The 11,185-nt window shown below is 49.6% G+C and overlaps 1 long non-coding RNA gene across 1 annotated transcript; it reads left to right on the forward strand.

Annotated features, from left to right (window-relative positions):
* Window positions 1–4,531: 4,531 nt before the first annotated feature.
* On the forward strand, window positions 4,532–10,828 carry LOC307093433. The gene is made up of 4 exons (XR_013812966.1): window positions 4,532–4,647; window positions 7,841–8,200; window positions 8,280–9,320; window positions 10,255–10,828. It is a non-coding gene; the product is annotated as an uncharacterized lncRNA (long non-coding RNA).
* The last annotated feature ends 357 nt before the right edge of the window (window positions 10,829–11,185 follow it).

Below are 11,185 nucleotides of genomic sequence, written 5' to 3' on the forward strand. Positions count from 1 at the left end.
ACATTTAAAGAAAAGCTTGAAGGAGGTAAGGGAGAGAGCCATGCAGATATCTGGGGGAAGAGAATTCTGAGCAGATGGAACAGCCAATGCAAAGGTCCTGAGGGGAAGCATGCCTGGAAATGAGGTCAGTGTGGCTGGAGCCGAGGGAGAGAGGCAGGGAGGAAGGAGACCGAGAGGTATGGTGGAGGGAAATGAGGTCAGGTCAGGGAGGGCCTCATAGGCAAGGCAGGCACATATTCTGTCATTCAAACTTTGAGAATAAAAGAGTATGATGCATTATAATTATGCCCAGATAACAGGTGAAACCTGGGGTAACCAGAATGTACTGTCATTCTGTTGGAGGCCATTGTCAGGGCTTTGGGTTTTACCCTGGAAGAGATGAAGAATTATTAGAATTATTGAAGGGGTCTGAGCAGAGGATGACATGATCAGACTTAGATTCCTCCCCCTAATATTTTATTATAAACAGACAGCAAAGTTGGAAGGATTGTACAGGTAGCACCCATACACTCACCACCTAGAGTCTAGGTCCTAGACTCTAACATTTTACTGTATTTGCTTTATCGTATATCCATTTCAAAATTAGTTGCAACAGTACAATTCCCTCTAAACACTTCAGCACATTAACTAGAATTCGGTATCCTATATGATAAAAGGCTAATATGCAAATCAACCGAACAGCAGAACAACCAGTCGCTATGACGCGAACTGACCACCAGGGGGCAGACGCTCACTGCAGGAGCTGCCCCCTGGTGGTCAGTGTGCTCCCACAGCCAACCTCCTGCGGTGCCCAGCTGATCACTGGCCAGGCCAAGGGACCCCACCCATGCACAAACTAGAGGCACTGAGCCTTTAGTTTTAAGTTTGTTTTCCTTTTCTGTTGAGGCAAAATATCCATATAATGAAATGTCCAGTTGTTACCTGTATGATTCAGTCAGTTTCATCACATGCATACATCTGCATAACACAAGCCCTTATCAAATACATCACTGTCTTCCCCCAATTCCTGTTGCCCCTTCCTATTGTCCTCGTCCCCGCTTCCTGTCCCAACTTCTCCGAGGCAACCATTGTTCTGATTTTGGTTTTGACTAGGTTAACATGTTCTAGAAGTCCATATGCATGGACTTATACAGTGTGTACTCATTTGCATCTGTTCTCTTTCACTCAGCATGATGTTTTTGAGAGGCATCCATACTGTTGCTTGGATCCTTCTGTCCCTTTCTATTGCGTGGTAGTATTCCACAGAGTTGGGTTTGACTAGGCTCACTCTGCCAGGTGGAGAACAGATGGCTCTAATTCCTCTCCGTTTCTAGCTCCCTGGACAAGCCTGTCAGGCCTGGGGCTCAGAGCCCTGGGTGAGTTTACCCCAAGGAGATAGAGGACCCTTTCCCAGGGACCTTTTTAGAATTAGAGTTTGTGGCATCAGTCCCTGGGGAGACAGAACGGTATCAGGGGCAGGGTCTAGAGTGACGAAGCACTTCAAGTTCCATGTCCCAAGAAACCACTCGGTCCTGGGCACTCGGGGATGGTCCCTAGCAGGATCCCACCACTGCCCCTTTCTCACCCGGCTGCACTGCTTTCCTCCTCAGGACTGATTTTCCTGAAACTTCACTGTCTGTTCCTCCCCTGTCTGAACTCCCCAAGGCTCCCCTTGCCTTTGCCTGGCAACCCAAATGGTACACAGGTGCACTCAGACTTTGGGGTCCCACTCCAGACCACCACAATAAAGCAAGTGTCACAAGAAAGCGAGTCATGATCTTTTTGCTGGTGGAGGGTCTTGCCTTCCATTTGTAAAAACCGCAACACCTCTGAAGCATGAGAAAATGAGGTTTGCCTGTACTTAGCCTACAGCACTGGTTCTCAAACTTGCTGCACATTGAAACTACCTGGGATTTCATACCTGGTTCCTGCCCCAGACACTTTCATTGGTATGGGAGGCGACGTGGGCATTGGGATTTTTCTTTCTTTTTAATATATTTTATTGATTTTTTTACAGAGAGGAAGGGAGAGGGATAGAGAGTTAGAAACATCGATGAGAGAGAAACATCCATCAGCTGCCTCTTGCACACCCCCTACTGGGGATATGCCCGCAACCAAGGTACATGCCCTTGACCGGACTCGAACCCGGGAACCTTCAGTCCACAGGCTGACGCTCTATCCACTGAGCCAAACCGGTCAGGGCAGGCATTGGGATTTTTAAAAGCTCCACTGGTGATACAGAGTTTGGGAACCACTGGCCTATAGATAGGATTTGCTTGGCTTACCTGTTGAATATATTGCAAACATTTAAAATCAAGTGATTTCATATAAAAAATCTGAACTCGTAGCTATCTTTGACAAAGCAGATGGTCTGAGACATGGAAGCTGCCTCCAGGCGTGCTAATCACCAGGGGCCGTGGGGCACTGGCTGCCCGCAGAGACAGCGTGTGTTCCCCAGTTGCCACAATCCCCACTACTCCTTAGTGTCTTAGTCCTCATTTACATCCGTGTGCATGGCCTGCAGGCTAATGTCCGAGCTCTGCAGCAGGCGCTGTGGGCCTTCCAGGTGCGGGTCTCTGCTTACCTCCTCAGCCTCTTCAGTCACTATTCCAGAATGCTCCTGCCACTTCCTGCCCTCCGGCCACCTGGGCCTCACGGTTCCCTTTCACACCTGCCTTTGCCCACGCAGTTCTCCCACCAAACCTGCTCCGTTTGGCCCCTGCCCACCTCTCTCACTCCTTTCCCCTTGCCATGCCACACACACAACTTCTAACACACTGAAGTGTTCCCCCCTCCGCACCTGCTGTTCCCTGGCCTGGGCAACTTCCCTTCCTCTTCCTTCCTGGCCAATGCCTGCTTATCCTTCAGGCCTTGGCTTAGCGCTTACCTCCTTCAGGAAGGTTCACTGGCCCTCAGACTAGGTCAGGTGCCCTGTTAGTCACTGTACTTCCTCTTTTGCTGGACATCTCACTTCCCCTGCTAGAAAGAGGCCGAGTGCTCTATCCGTCCTCCTAGGGTAGTGATGGCGAACCTATGACACGCGTGTCAGCACTGACACGCGTAGCCATTTCTGATGACACGCGGCCGCATGCCGAGGATGGAACATTTGCTGCTCCTGAGGATGAAACATTTGCGACTAGAGTCTTGGAGTTAGTTTTTTCCTCAAAGTGACACAATACCCGAGTTTTGCTCAGTTTTTTTTGGTGAAGTTTGACACACCAAGCTCAAAAGGTTGCCCATCACTGTCCTAGGGTCTAGTGTAGGTGTTCATTAATGGTAAATGGATGAAAGAACAAGCAAGCACATGTCCCCTTCTCCACCCCTCTTCTGCTTGCGTTTCTATGATAGCACTGGACTCTCCGTCCCCCTGGAGACCCAAACCTCCCTGAGCTCAGGCCCATCTCACAGGGGCCCACCCTGTGGCTCCCCACCTTCAGAAGGCGCACGTGGAACAGGCAGACGCAGCCCTGACCGAGTCCCCACATCCTGACCGGTGCCTGCGCTGCTGCCCGGCAGGGCTGTGCCCGGTTGGTGACGCCCCGCCCGGGGCAGAGCGCGTCCTCTCCGTTCCCGGGCATTTGTTCGGGGCTGTCGGTGGCAGTGGCTTTGCTGCTGGTCCCTCCGTTTCCCGTCAGCTCTGGGGGGCAGCTGTGGTGCAGACGGCCCAAGACCCAGGGTGGCAATGGGCTTTTCCAGGTTCACCTGCTCTGTCCTGAGCGGCCCTGGGCCCGGCACTTACCCACGGGACCTATTGGCCTCTGAAAAAATCATCTTTCTCATCTTTGGGCCGTCCGGCTGTCAACCTTGGCAGGAACGGCCGGCGTCTGAGACGCTGTGTGCAAACCCAATTGTTGGAAAGTGAGTATTTCCAACCTTTCCTTTTTAACTCACCGCTAGGAAATTTAGGAAATGCAGTGCCGAAGAAAAGAGAGGAAAACTGCCTGCAACGTGTAACCACCCCGGTTGAGGATTTAATGTGCATGTTTTAAGATGTTGTGGGGCGGTTGGGATCCATGAAAACTGCCCCAAACGGGGCGCCCGTGCAGGTTCGGCGGCGGTGAGCGCGGCCGGGGCTGCAGGACGGGCGCCGCTCCCCCCGCGGCCTTTGGGAAGCTCCGAGCAGACAAAGGAGGGCGCGCCGGCGGCGGGTGACGGCACCGAGCGCGCGCCGGGCGTCCTAGAGCGGCCGCGGGCGGACTTCCGGCCTCCAGCCGCCGACGGAAGGGCCGCCCGCGGCGGAGGGCCGGGCGCGCCACAGCCAGCCGTGGCGGCGAGCGGGTCTCCGGGTGGGCCCCTGCCGCCGCGTCCGGGCAGCATGTGAGCCCCTCTGGGCCTTGGTTTCCCGCTGTCCGGGCGTGAGGATCCGGGACTGCCGGGGTCTTGTACTTGCACCGTGGAACCCGCCGTGCCCCCATTCTGCAGCCAAGGAGGCTGAGACCCAGAATAGCAAAGGCGTGCTTTCCCGCTGGCGAATCCGGTCGGGCGGAGGCACGGTCCACAGCACTGCCCCTGAGCTCCAGCGCTGCTTCTGCTGGGCCCGGCTGTGTCCGAGCGCCGCTGTCACGGGGAAGGGCCCCCGAGAGCCCTGCCTCCGGTGGGCCGGTAGCGTGTGGGCTCCTGAGCTCCTGCAGGAAATAGGTCACAACCCGAGCCCAGGTGGCTTTGAGAGTACGTTCGTTAAAGCCGGGGACAGGGAGACAGGGAAGGGCTTAGGGTAGAAGGAGCAGCAGGAGAGGGACTCGGTGGGGCTGCTTTGGCCCCAGAAACGTCGTGGGAAAGGAGCGAGCCAAGGGGGCTGCTGCCCGCTCAGCGGAGAGTCAGAGAAAAGGGGGCCCTGGGGGCGGGGGCGGGGTAGCCCAGAACGAGCAGCCGCTGGTTGCAGGTCTTGAGAGGACACTTAGGATTTTAGGAGAGCCCTGACTCTGGGGAGAGCTTCGGCCTGCACACGATGGGTCCCTGGGTTCGGTCGGTTCCCGGTCTAGAGCACCTTCCTGGGTTGCAGGTTCATCCCTGGCCCCAGTTGACCGGTGTGACAGGCGACCAGTCACTGTGTCTGTCTCACATCGATGTTTCTCTTCGCTCCCCGCTCCCAACCTCCCTCCCTTCCACTCTCTAAAAAGCAATGGAAAAGAATACCCTCAGGTTAGAATACATAGATATATTTACTTTTAGGAGAAGGAGAGTGAAAAGCTCCTGCCTGAGGAAAGGAACGGACATGCTCCGCAGAGAGCCCTGGCTGGTGTCCTTGGTCCTGGGGGTTTTTAACTCTTTTGTGGGCAGGAATCTTGGGTGCGGTCTGCGGGGAGGGTCCCAGCAGGATATTCATTGGTTTCCAGGTGTGTCCTTCAATATGTTGATTCACTTGGTTAGCTCCACCCTTTACTTTCATCTTGGGTCTGTCTGGGTTTTGTTATTTGTTCCCCTGACTTCATCCGTCCTTGGGTTTGGCTGGCACAAATGGCACTAATTGGGTCTCTGTTACCTATCTCCCTGACCAGGCTGATTTAAGCTCTTTATTCTCTCTGGTGATGGGGGCGGGGCGGGGGGGGGGGGGGGTTGGACAGTGGAGAGGTATAAACCATTTGCTGCCGAAACCGGTTTAGCTCAGTGGCCTGCGGACTCAAGGGTCCCAGGTTCGATTCCGGTCAAGGGCATGTACCTTGGTTGCGGTCACATCCCCAGTAGGGGGTGTGCAGGAGGCGGCTGATCGATGTTTCTCTCTCATCGATGTTTCTAACTCTCTATCCCTCTCTCTTCCTCTCTGTAAAAAAATCAATAAAATATATTTTAAAAAAACAAAACAAAAAACATTTGCTCTCACGTGTCCTTGGTTAGGGAAGATTACGTCTTGCGGTTTATACCAGCTGGCTGTAAATTGGTCAAATTGTTTGGCCTTGTTTAATGATCTTGTCTCAGTTTTCCCATCCCACTTGCCAAGGAATGTTCCGAGGTTCTTACTGTCCTGCCTGACCACTCTTGAGAGCTGTGTGTCAGGAGCCGGACCTACATATCTCCCCCACCTTTATTACACCCCCCCCCCCCCCCCCCAGGCAGGTGCTCTTCACACTTTACAGGTAACAGAAATGGGCCCGGGGCGATTTCCTCCAGAGTCACGATGCTGGTCAGTTGCTGGGTAGGGAGGAATATAAACCCAAGTTTGACTTGACTGACAGAGCTGTTTTGGGGAATATTAGCTAACACTGAGTGATTACAACCAAGCCCTTTCACAAAGGGCAGAGTTTACCACTCAGAGATGACGGGGAGGGGTGTCGCAGACCTGGTGGCCCTGGTTCAGGTATGTTTGCACCCCTTCATTTACTCAAGGAGCAAGAAACAGATTTAACATATTTCTTTTTAGTAACAGCTTTATTGAGATACTAGAGGCCCAGTACATGAAATTCGTGCACGGCGGGGGGAGAGGGGGGAGTTGTTTGTCCCTCAGCCCAGCCTGCACCCTCTCCAATCTGGGACCCCTTGAGGGATGTCCGACTGCCTGGGCAGTCGGACATCCCTCTCACAATCCAGGACTGCTGGCTCCAACTGCTCGCCTGCCTGCCTTCCTGATTGCCCCTAACCACTTCTGCCTGCCAGCCTGATCACCCCCTAACCACTCCCCTGCCAGCCTGATTGATGCCTAACTGCTCCCCTTCCAGCCTGTTTGCCCCTAACTGCCCTCCCCTGCAGGCCTGGTCACCCCCAACTTCCCTCCTCTGCCAGCCTGGTCACCCCCAACTTCCTTCCTCTGCCAGCCTGGTCACCCCTAACTGCCCTCCCCTGCAGGCTTGATTGCCCCCAACTGCCCTCCCTTGCAGGCCATCTTGTGGTGGCCATCTTGTGTCCACATGGGGGCAGGATCTTTGACCACATGGGGGCAGCCATCTTGTGTGTTGGAGTGATGGTCAATCTGCATATTACTCTTTTATTAGATAGGATAGAGGCCTGGTGCATGGGTGGGGGCCAGCTGGTTTGCCCTGAAGGGTGTCCTGGATCAGGGTGGGGGTTCCCTTGGGGCGTGGGGCAGCCTGGGAGAGGGGCCTGTGGTGGTTTGCAGGCCGGCCACACCACCCGTCGACCCAAGCAGAGGCCCTGGTATCTGGGATTTATTTATCTTCTACAATTGAAACTTTGTAGCCTGGAGCAGAGGCCAAGGCAGGCCAGGGCTGCAGAAGCTTGGCTTCCTCCATCGCCGGGGGCAACCCTAGCCTCCTGCTCTCTCCAGCTCTGTGGCTGCTGCCATTTTTGTTGGGATTTATTTATCTTCTATAATTGAAACTTTGTAGCCTGGAGTGGAGGCCTGGGCCGGCCAGGGTGTGCGGAAAGCTTGGCTTCCTCCATCGCCGGGGAAACCCAAGCCTCCCTCCTGCTCTCTCTGTGGCTGCAGCCATCTTGGTTGGGTTAATTTGCATACTCGCTCCTGATTGGTTGGTGGGCGTGGCTGGTGGGTGTAACGGAGTGGTGATTAATTTGCATATTACTCTTTTATTAGATAGGATAATTCACTATATAGTTCACCCATTTAAAGTGTACAATTCAGTGGTTCTTAGTACATTCACAGAATTGTGCAGCTATCACCACTCAGTTTTAGAACATTTTCAACACCCTCAAAAGAAATCATGCTCATTAGTAGTAACTCCCATCCGAACTTCCCAGCCCACCCTAGACTATCACTCACCCACTTTCTGTCTATAGATTTGCCTATTCTGGACATTTTAGGTAAGGCCTCAGGTGGCCTTTTGTGACTGTGGTAATCTTTTTAAAACAAAGTCCAGGCTTTGAGCTCAGAGCTTTGGCTTATAACCATAACCAGCTAGAATGGAATAGCATTGTTTTGATTTTGTTGTATTTATTTTTACTACTCTAGGGCAGTGGTCGGCAAACCGCAGCTCGCGAGCCACATGCAGCTCTTTGGACCCTTGAGTGTGGCTCTTCCACAAAATACATGCGGGCGCGCACGTACAGTGCAATTGAAACTTCGTGGCCCATGCGCAGAAGTCAGTTTTTGGCCTGGGCAAGTCTATTTTGAAGAAGTGGCGTTAGAAGAAGTGGGGGTGTCGGTCGGTCGGGCGATGGGAGACGTGGCGCAGGCGGGCCGGGGGAGGCGCATGCGATTCATGCACGAGTTGAGTGAGCTGGTCAGTTAGCAGTCTCGTGTGCAGTGGTTAGTGCGACAAAAGTACCTACTCGAAGCATACCTACTTCCAACCAGCTGCAAATCCTACAGGTATCTTTGTCATCAATTTAAGAATTGTAATTATTTTGTGTTGGTGGCTTTATTATTATAAAATGAAACTTTTTTTTAGGTGCCCTGTTTGACATGGCTACAAAGAAGAAGCAAAGAAAAACGGAAGACAGAAAACCGTGAATTTAAAGTTGAATGGACCGAGACTTTCGTGTTTATTCAAAACTTAAATGGCCTTCCGACCTGTCTTATTTGTCAGGAAAAATTGGCGCATAACAAGAAATCTAATTTGGAGAGACACTTTACAACTAAACACGTGTCATTTAGTACTAAATATCCTGTCGGTGATGCAAGGAAGAAAGCAGTTGAGGAACTTCAGAAGAGTCAAGAAAAATCAAGTTCTGTATTTAATTACTGGGTGCAATTTTCCAACAATGTTAATATTGCAAGTTTTATGGTTAGTCAAGAGATTGCTAAGAGAGGAAAACCATATACAGACGGTGAATACATAAAAAGTTGTTTTATAAATGCATCCGAAGAGCTATTTCGGGATTTTAAGAACAAAGCAGATATTCTAAAAAAATTTAAAGAGTTGCCATTGTCTGCTAAAACAGTGAAAGATAGAACAGTCAAAATGTCTTTGAATATAACAGACCAGCAAGTCGAAGATCTTAAATTGGTTTCAGCTTTATCAATAGCAGTTGACGAGTCTTGTGACATAAATGATACAGTGCAAGTTTCACTTTTTGTACGATTTATTTCATCTACAGGTCCTAAAGAAGAACTTCTGGATTATTGCCACTCAAAGGTCAAACACCTGGAGAGGATATAGCAAATGCTGTAATTGAGTGCATTGAAAAACATCATATTCCACTCGATAAAATTGTCTCAATTTCAACAGATGGGGCGAAAACTATGACCGGCGTAAGAAATGGGTTTGTTGCTATTTTGAAAGAAAAAATTAATCACGAGCTGCTTACTTACCATTGCATCATTAATCAAGAAGCGCTTTGTGCGCAGACATTTCCAGAAGAAATTTGCGAAGTTATGGAATTGGTGATTAACATTATCAACTCCAGGGGGCATAGGCGACCAAGGAGACAGAACTAAACCTCACATCACCCTGCTTGGCCCAGGAGGATGGCTGGTTAGCCAGAGACGGGTAAGATTCCTCAGGGAAGGAACAACCTAAGACAGGCACAGTCGCATAGGGGCCATCAGGAGAGAATTTGGGGGTCAACAGAGGTGGGGCACAGACCTTTACCCCCCCAAGTTTGCAGGGGCCTGAACCCTCACCCCTGCTGAGGGAGATCTCCTGCCCCCATGGCTGCTCAGCTTCACATGCCCAGCTCAGATCGGGACCCAGGTAACAGAGACTTGGCCGACAGCAGATGCCCTCTCACTGCAACAAGACTTGATGGAGATGTCTTGCACCCGTGATCCGGGGAACTGGAGTCTATGATATCTAAATCCAGCCTAGCACCAGGAATGCTCAGGGCCTACTCAAGAAGGCAAATAATCCTCTCCACTAATAATTACAGGGTAAAACAAGATGGCTGTTAGAGTATTAAATTTGACAGTAAAATAGTAGTCAAGTTTTCAGACTAATTTAAGTTGGCCAATCAAAATAAGCAAATACTCTAGAAAAATCAATTGTACTGGACAAAAAAGCTGTTCCTAAAGTGTCAACTAAAATTTTTATTGGTAGTTCATCTCATGGTAAAATTGCGTAACATATGATGAACCTAAAGCAGTCACATTTTAGTGCAAAAATGTAAAATTTAAAAGCTATCAAGATTACAGCATAAAATTTCCAAAAGCCTCCCAATATTTAAACCAAAAAAGGGGGATAGTAGAAGAATATCATGTAAGGAAAAATATCCTGTAAATAAATTACATCTAGAAAATTTTTACTTTAGAAAATTAACTTTCATTTGTAATGCTAACAGCAAGACACCCAGGTAAAACATACATGGTGTCAAAACAAGCCAAAGGAATATCGTTTGGGCAAAAAAATGAAAAAGGATCGCAAGTCAAATTTATAGAAAATATTCCTTTATTAATTTTTGGTCGAGAATATGTTTGTATATTTTCAGAAAACAACTCCGAGACCATGTGGATTCCTGCAACAGAGAGGAATTGACAGGAGTGCTCCAGCCATGAAGACAGAAGAGAAGCAGTCCAGAGATGGAAGACGCTGACCATGCCTTGCCATACTAGTAGTCAGCAGATGTGCGTCACTGCAGATTGCCCAGGACCAAACCAGAGAGGGTTGGACCTGCATTACCACCATTTGTCCACCATCCAGAACTGAAATATCATTGCTGTTATGTACACATAAACAACTGTTGGACATAGAAATCGGGACTCAAAAGAACTGTTGGCCCAGAAAGAAACTCACTATAGACTGATTCATTTGCCTCTCAGCATAACCATTATTGCTTGTCTCATTTTCGGTTCCTATAAGTGTATTCCTAGTATCACATGAGCTCACTCATCTAGGGGAAATGATGAACAACATAGACTGAAGAACAAGAACAGCATTGATCAGACTGTCAGACCTCAGAGGGAAGGTAGGGGAGGGTGGGGACAAGGGAGATAGATCAACCAAAGGACTTGTGTGCTTGCATATGAGCCTAACCAGTGATCACGGACAACAGGGGGATGGGGGCATGCGTGTGGGGGGGTTTGGGATGGGAATGGGTGGGGGGGTTGATGACAAATATGTGATACCTTAATCAATAAAGTAATAAAAAAATTAAAAAATTAAAATAAAATAAAAATAAAATCTCCACAACTAAAAAATAAACTTCCAAATAAAGGAAAAAAATAAAAATTAAAAATAAAATCTCAAAAAAAACCAAACATTATCAACTCCGTTATAGCTAAAGCTCTTAATCATCGCCAATTTAAAGAATCTTTAGTTGAAATGGAGAGTGAGTACGCAGATCTTCTGCTGCATAACAAGGTACGTTGGTTATCAAAAGGAAACGTTTTGAAACGTTTCACTTCCTAATTAACAGAAAT

The sequence above is a fragment of the Cnephaeus nilssonii genome (assembly GCF_951640355.1).
Source record: "Cnephaeus nilssonii genome assembly, chromosome: 2".
NCBI lineage: Eukaryota > Metazoa > Chordata > Mammalia > Chiroptera > Vespertilionidae > Cnephaeus > Cnephaeus nilssonii.